Source organism: Anolis sagrei, chromosome X (assembly GCF_037176765.1).
Source record: "Anolis sagrei isolate rAnoSag1 chromosome X, rAnoSag1.mat, whole genome shotgun sequence".
NCBI classification, from domain to species: Eukaryota; Metazoa; Chordata; class Lepidosauria; order Squamata; family Dactyloidae; genus Anolis; species Anolis sagrei.
Window position 1 is genome coordinate 40,677,122 of NC_090034.1, and position 7,705 is coordinate 40,684,826.

Sequence of the window (7,705 nt, forward strand, 5' to 3'; positions counted from 1 at the left end):
CCATCCCAATTTTCTGCTGTGTCGTTGTCTACCTCAAAATGTCCCATTCCTGTCCATTTGAGCTCCCTCATCCCACGTATTGCAATGTCCCATTTCTTGTTTTAACTATGTCTAGCTTCCCCCGATGCATGCTGCTCACATTTCTTGTTCTGGTGTGTTGTGTGGATTTGAACATTCCTTCTGGCTCTGAGCAAATCAATACCTGAAAGCCCTTACCACTGTCTGCATCCCCATTGCAGTCCTGCCATAAAGATCAATGTAAAGAGAAATTGTTTGTTTTGTCATATGTTATATAATGTTAATATAGAAAAAAATGAATATATGACTACCGCCAGAAATATACAAGTTGTCACCTGTTTCAGTCCATCAGATAACCTAAACCTCAGCCCTGAATTGCTTTCTTAGTTCAAAACAAGCTTGTTAAATTGTATCTGGGAACAGATCTACAGCCAATGGAGCTGTTGAAACAAGGGAGCTGGTTGCTTCCTGTAGCCAGCCCCAGTCAGCAGTCTAGCTGATGCTTTTTGGACCAACTGAAATTTCTGAGCACTTTTCATAGACAGCCCCACATAGAACACGTTACACTAGTCCAATCTGGAGGTAATCAAGGCATGGACCACCATGGCCAGATTTGTGGCCAAATCCAACTTCTCCAGGAACAGGCACTAGCTCTAATTGTGCAAAAGCACTCCTGGTCACTGCTGCTACCTAGATTTATAGGAGTTGAGCCAAATCCAGGAGTACCCCCAAACTGTGAACCTAGATTTTCAAGAAGAGTCTGGCTCCATCTAACACAGGCTGACTCCCTCTTCCCAGATCTGACCTTTGACTGACCAGGAGCACCTCTGACTTGTCTGGGTGAAGCTTTAATTTCTTTGCCCTCATCAAGTCCATTATAACTGTCAGGCATCTGTTTAGCACAGGAACTGCTTCCTTGGAATTAGGAGGAAAAGAGGCAGATTATATAATATATATAATATGCCTGGTGTCAACCACGTACATTATATATAGTAGAGACTCAGTTGACCAGAAGTCTCAAGCAACCACCAAAAAAATCCATACTACTTTAAATAAAAAGCTGTTTTTATAATACAGTAAAACTGTATTATATTAATTTTATCTTCAGCTCATCCAGAGGGGAAGGTGCAGCCTACAGACCAACTTTCCTCCGTGGCAGCTACACCTCGCTGCCCCACCCCCCAACCATCCTCAGTCTACTAGCAGGTGATAGCTCATACCTGAATTATGACACCACAACTGATAAAATCTATGTTCCTTTGGACTTTTACCAAACTGATCAGTAGCCTACTGCCATCATCAGATAAGACTCTCCCCAAGGACCTCATATCACATTCACCATCCTCCAAGAAGGCCCGGGACATTTTTACTATCCCCATTCTATATTCAATCTGTACCTAAAGAACTTTGTGTCTTGTGGGATGAAGGGGGGGGGGCAGCAGGGAGGGTATAAAAAGAAGGGCTGAAACACCATGGAGAGAGATGTGGAGTGGGGGGGGGGGAAGGGGTCTACATTGTTAATTGCAGCAATAATATGTTTCATGCTTATGTCTGTGTTTGATGTTTTATAGTTTAAATGACTTTAATCTAAAGTTATATGTTATTGATTTAGATATGTGATATTTTTATATACATGAGAGGCATTGAATTTGCCATTTATTATGTTGCAAACCTCTTAAAGTCCCCCCAGGGGTGAGAAAAACGGTATAGAAATGCAGTTAATAATAATAGTAATAATAATAATAATAATAATAATTATTATTATTATTATTATTTATTGTTTTTTAATTACTGTATTTCAATATTACTATCCAGTCAATGGTATGTCATAGAACGCAATATAGTATTGGTTACCAGTAGGACTATTTTCAGTAGTAACTTTCAAGCAGTGGTTCCCAACCTTTTTTTGACCAGGGACCACTTGGACCAGGAACCACTTTCCAACATTAGTATCAAAAAGGTTACAAATCAGTTTTTGGTCAACTTTAGATTCGGTTTGGTTATTTGGGGTGCTGATTCAGAAAATTACATTGGATAGACCACATCTGCTCTAGTTTCTGATACAGAACATATGCCATCCAGTAGTCGCCATCTGCTCGCCCACAGAAAACCACATTTAATAATTTAGAGCTGATGTGGTGGTAGTAATCTTTCGTGGATAGTCAGCCTCTCCCCTCCTGACATCCCCGTTGCCTTGGCACTATAAGAGGGTTTTGCAAGACCAGTTGCTCTTGTTGCCGCATGGTTTCGAGGGAACTCTGTAGTATTTTTGTTCTTGCTAACCGCTGGTGGTCCATGGACCACAGGTTGGGAACCACTGGTCTCAAGCAACCAGAAACTACATTTATTTGGAATCTACCACACTCCATGAATGCTGTTTAACTGAGAGTCTGCTATACATAGATCAGTGATTCTGACAGCCTAATTGGTAGAACTAACTCTCTGTTGTTGCTTATTCAAGAGGGACTGGAAAACCTTGCCAGTTTTCGTCTCAACCCTGAATAAGGAAGATTACTGTCTTCATTCCGAAACCCTCCCTGATTTGGGCATATTTCTACGTTATGTGTGCAGGATCATGCAGTTCTTGCAATCTTTAAACATTGCAGCCAGTCATGTGAATTGCCACTTAACAGCTAATGATGGTAAATACCATGCTAATTCATGTTATAAAAGCAGTTTCCAAACTGTGTTACTTAACAAGGTCAGGGGATAGAGATTGTGTTGGTGATAGTAGCCAAGCCAGATACTGGGCTGTGCCAACTTGTCTGAAGGTCAACTTGTGCAAAACATAGCTATCTGATAGGAATATTGGGAAGTATGAGCACATTCAGCTTGTTAAATATTTTGATGTGCCAAACCGGAACAGTAAAAATACTTTGGCACCCATGGCAGTAGGTATAAGTTTGAATCAGTTCAAAGAGCAATCTAGTCCAGCATCTGATAAGTCCACAAGTAGGACATGAGGGCAATCTTCCTTCTCCATTATTTTCTGTGCAAACAGCTTTTCTCATGTATGGCAGCTCTGAATGTGAAGTATATAGCTATCATGACTAAGAGCCATTGATATTCTTATCTTTCATGGATTTTATAGAATTGTAGAGTTCGAATACACCCCAAAGGTAATTTAGTCCAATCTCCTGCTATGAAGGAATTGACCATTGAAACACAAAGGTATTGTGGAATATATATTTCAGATACTAGGCTGCCCAGTATCTCACAGTTCAGCTTCTCCCCCACTATACCTGCTGGATAGCTCTAAAAACAAGGATCATGGGAGTTGTAGTTCTCACAACAGTTCAGTCTATTCATGGCATGTGAGACTAAAACCTGATAGACATTTGCAATCCACATTCATACCCTTGTCTCACTCTATGCCAGTATAAAAACAGCCACATTGCATTTCTTACTAACCTGGAGAGGATTAATGTGTTTTAATACTGAATGGGATTTTATAACAAGGAGCACAGACCATCCTGGAGCCCCTATTAACTTGGTACAGGAATTATGTGGCCTCAGGCTTATGGGATCTGTTTTAGATTTCTTTCCATAGATCTCAGCTCCACTAAATTGAGTCCAGTGTTTGCACAGTGGCTCAGTCAGTCAGGCAGATGCTGAAGAGGGGAATGGAGATCTCAGCACAAATGCCCAGTTCAGGGATTTGTTTTGATGAGCCAAAACTGGGCTCGCAGCCTTTTCATACAAAAAATACTTCTAATCTTCCCTACCCCCTTTCCTTTGTTCTAGCAGACAGAGATTGAAGCAGAGGGACAGACTCAACAACTTTCTCCAGGTTTTGTTATTGTTTTGTGTCTTCAAGTCATTGCTTTTGCCTTCCTCTGAGGCTGAGAGTGATTTTCCCAGTAGCCAAGCAGTGAGTCAAGCCCTGGCCTTCAGTCTTTGTCCCAAACTCAAACTACTGCATCAGAGTGGCTCTACCATATGCCAATTGGCTGTCTATATTCATTTACCATTTGGACATTCTTACTGCAGGATGTGGCTATGGCAGCTAACTTGAGGTATATCTGTTGTGAATTTCAGCAGGAACTGTGGACACTGGATAGTGCCCGGTGAGCCTCCGCTAAACGAGATAGGCCAGGACAGTGGATAAAGCATGCCAGGAGTGAAGGCAACAGATAGGGTTTTTTTTTTTAATTTGGCCAAAAGGAATGCAAGTACAAAGAATGCACTCTAAAATGTAGAAGCACGCCTTCACAGGGAAATATATGACATTAAATATACTTTGACAGCTATTCAGACTTCCCACACCTCCCCAATTGGCTGAAAAATTAGATGACTAGGATCCATTATGTGGCTGGCCGGGGATTCCCTCTACGTCACAGGTGGAATGAGTGGTTTCCCCAGATGGGAAGAACAGCTGATCATTGGTGAGTGTAAAGGTCCAGTCCATTGTGGGGATGCCCCCTTCAAGGCACAAAACTGAAGAGTGAGATGACAGACAAGACCAATGGCTTCAAAATACAATTGCAAGTCTGGTAGACCTAGTCCTCCCCCTTTCCTTTTGTCAGTTAAACAGGTAAAGTTTATTCTTGTTTTTTGTGGTTCCAAATGAATTTTGTTATTTCCTTATTCCAAACCTTAAATACTTGCATATTCCTTATGACTGGCAAATTTTGAAAAAGATGCATCAGTTGTGGTAGGATGTTCATCTTCACAACAGATATTCTACCTAGGAGTGACAGATTTAAAAATTTCCATTTGTCAAGGTTTTTTCATATCTCTTTCCACTTTAATTCATAATTATTTTTCAGTAATTGCGAATTTTTTGCCAACAATAAAATGCCCAGATATTTAATTTTGTTTACTATCTGTAATTCTGTAATATCTTGCAGTAATTCTTGTCATTTTTAAAGATGTTTTTGTTAGGATCATTGTTTTCCTCTTATTTATTTTAAATCCCGATACTAGCCCAAACTTTTCTATTTTGTCCAACCATTTGTTTATATTGTCTACCGGGTCTTCTATTGTGCAAATTAAGTCATCGGCAAATGCTCTTATTTTGTAGTTTAAAGAAAGCTACAAAATAAGAGCATTTGCCAATGACTGAATTTACGCCCCATAAGTCCTTATTTTCCCTTATGCTATTCAGCAAGACTTCCAATAATAATATAACAATAAATGGGGATAGTGGACAATCTTTTTTTGTTCCTTTTTCCACTTTTATCTTGTCTGTTTCTTGTCCATTTACCAGTAATTTCGCATCTTCATAAATTGCATGAATTGCATTCAGAAAACTGTTGCCAATGCCCATTTCTTTCATTATTATTTTTTAAAAATCCCAATTTAGAGAGTCACTTTTTCTGCATCTAATGCTAATATAGCTAATGCTTTCTCATTGTGACTCTCATAATATTCTAATGTATCAATTATGATCCTGATGTTATCTCTCATATACCTGTTGGGTAAAAAACCGGTTTAGTCTTCTTTAATCATATTAATTAATAAAGATTTTAGTTGTTCCGCAATTATGTTAGTGAAGATCTTGCAATCTGTGTTGAGCAGATTTGTTACATCCGTGGGATCTGTATTATCCTTATGAATCATTATTATGTTTGCTGATTTCCAGGTGTCTGGGATTTTCCCTTTAAGTAATATTTCATTCATTAAAGTTTTGAGATTTCCCAGTAATTCTTCTTGTAAAGTTTTATAATAAACTGCCATCAGCCCATCCAGACCAAGGGCCATACTTTAATCCAATTTTTTAATTACACTCTTGATTTCCTCTTCTGATATTTCTTTATTTAATAATTCTCTCTGTTCCTCTGAGATCCTCTGTATCTTTTGGTTACACAAATACTGTGTTATATGAAATATACTAGAAGAATATAAAGAGGACATAAGACAAATCATCATCCAGATCACTGCTAAGATGTTGGACTGCCCAGAGGAGACGATGGAACAAAACATAGATTGAATTTATGGAATTTTAACCAATTATGCTCGCCGTAATAAAGTAAACAGAGATGTCATTGTCCACTTTAAAAGAAAAAGAATAAGGGATGAAATATTAAAACTCAATAACAAGAAGCCCATCTACTACAAGGACAGGAAAATTGCAATACTAAAAGAATTCCCGACCATGATAATTATGAAAAGAAGAAAATACGCGTATTTAACAGCATAACTTTAAAAACATCAGATTAAATTTAGATGGGAGAGATTGAAGGGCATCATGGTTACCTATAGAGATGAGCGATATTGGCTGACATCTGAGGAAAAGGCACAAGATTTTTATTAAAAGTTTTAAAAGGATATGGACAGCATCAAGATGAGTGAGCAAAAGGATCAAGGAAAGAGAGCATGAACGGAATCCTCAGAAAAAACAGACATGACAAGCAACTTTGCTTTAATAAATTTGGAGGTGATAGAGGAAGAGGATGAGCGAAATGGCAGTGACAATTAAATGTTATCTGAATAATGTGAACGGATTGAATTCTCCCAATAAAAGAAATAAAATTTTCAATCATATAAAGACAGGAAATTATGATTTGATTGCGTTACAAGAGATGCACATTTCGCAAAAACACATTGCACATCTAACACAGAAGAGTTTGGGGAGGGAATTTTATTCAGATGCATCAGAGAAAAATAGGGGACTGGTAATATATGTCAATAACAAATTCACAGCAAAACTAGCATTCAAAGATCACAAAGGTATGATGATAGGAATCCTGATCGAGATAGGAGGGAAAAAACACTAATCTGTAACATTTACACCCAGAATGTTAAAAAACTCAGGGAAAACCTTTCAGAACAAGAATTTGACCACTTGATGATAATGGGGGACTTTAATGAAGCTATGGATATCGAAAAAGATAAAACCAAAATATGTAAGAAGAACAAAGCTAAATTTATAGGGAAACTCCCATCAATATTTCTCAACTTGCAAGATGAGTACTTGTTACAAGATCCATGGAGAGTACACCATCATAAAAAAATTGATTATACTTTTTATTCTGATAGACCTAAAAGGTGGTCCAGGATTGATATGGTTTGGATCACGAAATCACTAACAACTAGCATCAATAAGATCAAAAATTTACCTAAAAAGGATACAGACCATTGCCCCATGGAAATTTACATACATCAGAAACCCAAGACCAGGAGATGGAGACTTAATTACAACCTTTTAAAGTATGTCAGTGGTTCTCAACCTGTGGGTCTCCAGATGTTTTGGCCTTTAACTCCCAGAAATCCTAATAGCTGGTAAACTGGCTGGGATTTCTGGGAGTTGTAGGCTGAAATACCTGGGGATCCACAGGTTGAGAACCACTGATATCGACATATCAAACAATTTCCCTTTATATTAATCTTTATGGTGGGACCACAATGAGGATGAAGACAATTGTAAGGACTTTCGGGTATTGATCTGCATAGAGCCAGAAGGAAAGTCCAAAGCTGCACAACAGAAAACTGGGGTGGCATTTATAGTGAGGAGAGATGTAGCAAAAGCAGTCAAAGGATATAATGCAAAAGTTTGACCAAATCATAGCAATAGGACTTCAGGGGAAAGCCATCAAAATAATCTTAATCCATGTTTGTGCTCTACCTACATAGGGGAATGAAGAAACTGGAAGAGTCTATGCTGGAGCCCAGAAGGAAATTGATCACATGTGCGGCTGGAATGCAAAAATAGAAAACAGGGAAGAAAAAAGTTTGTGGGAAAATC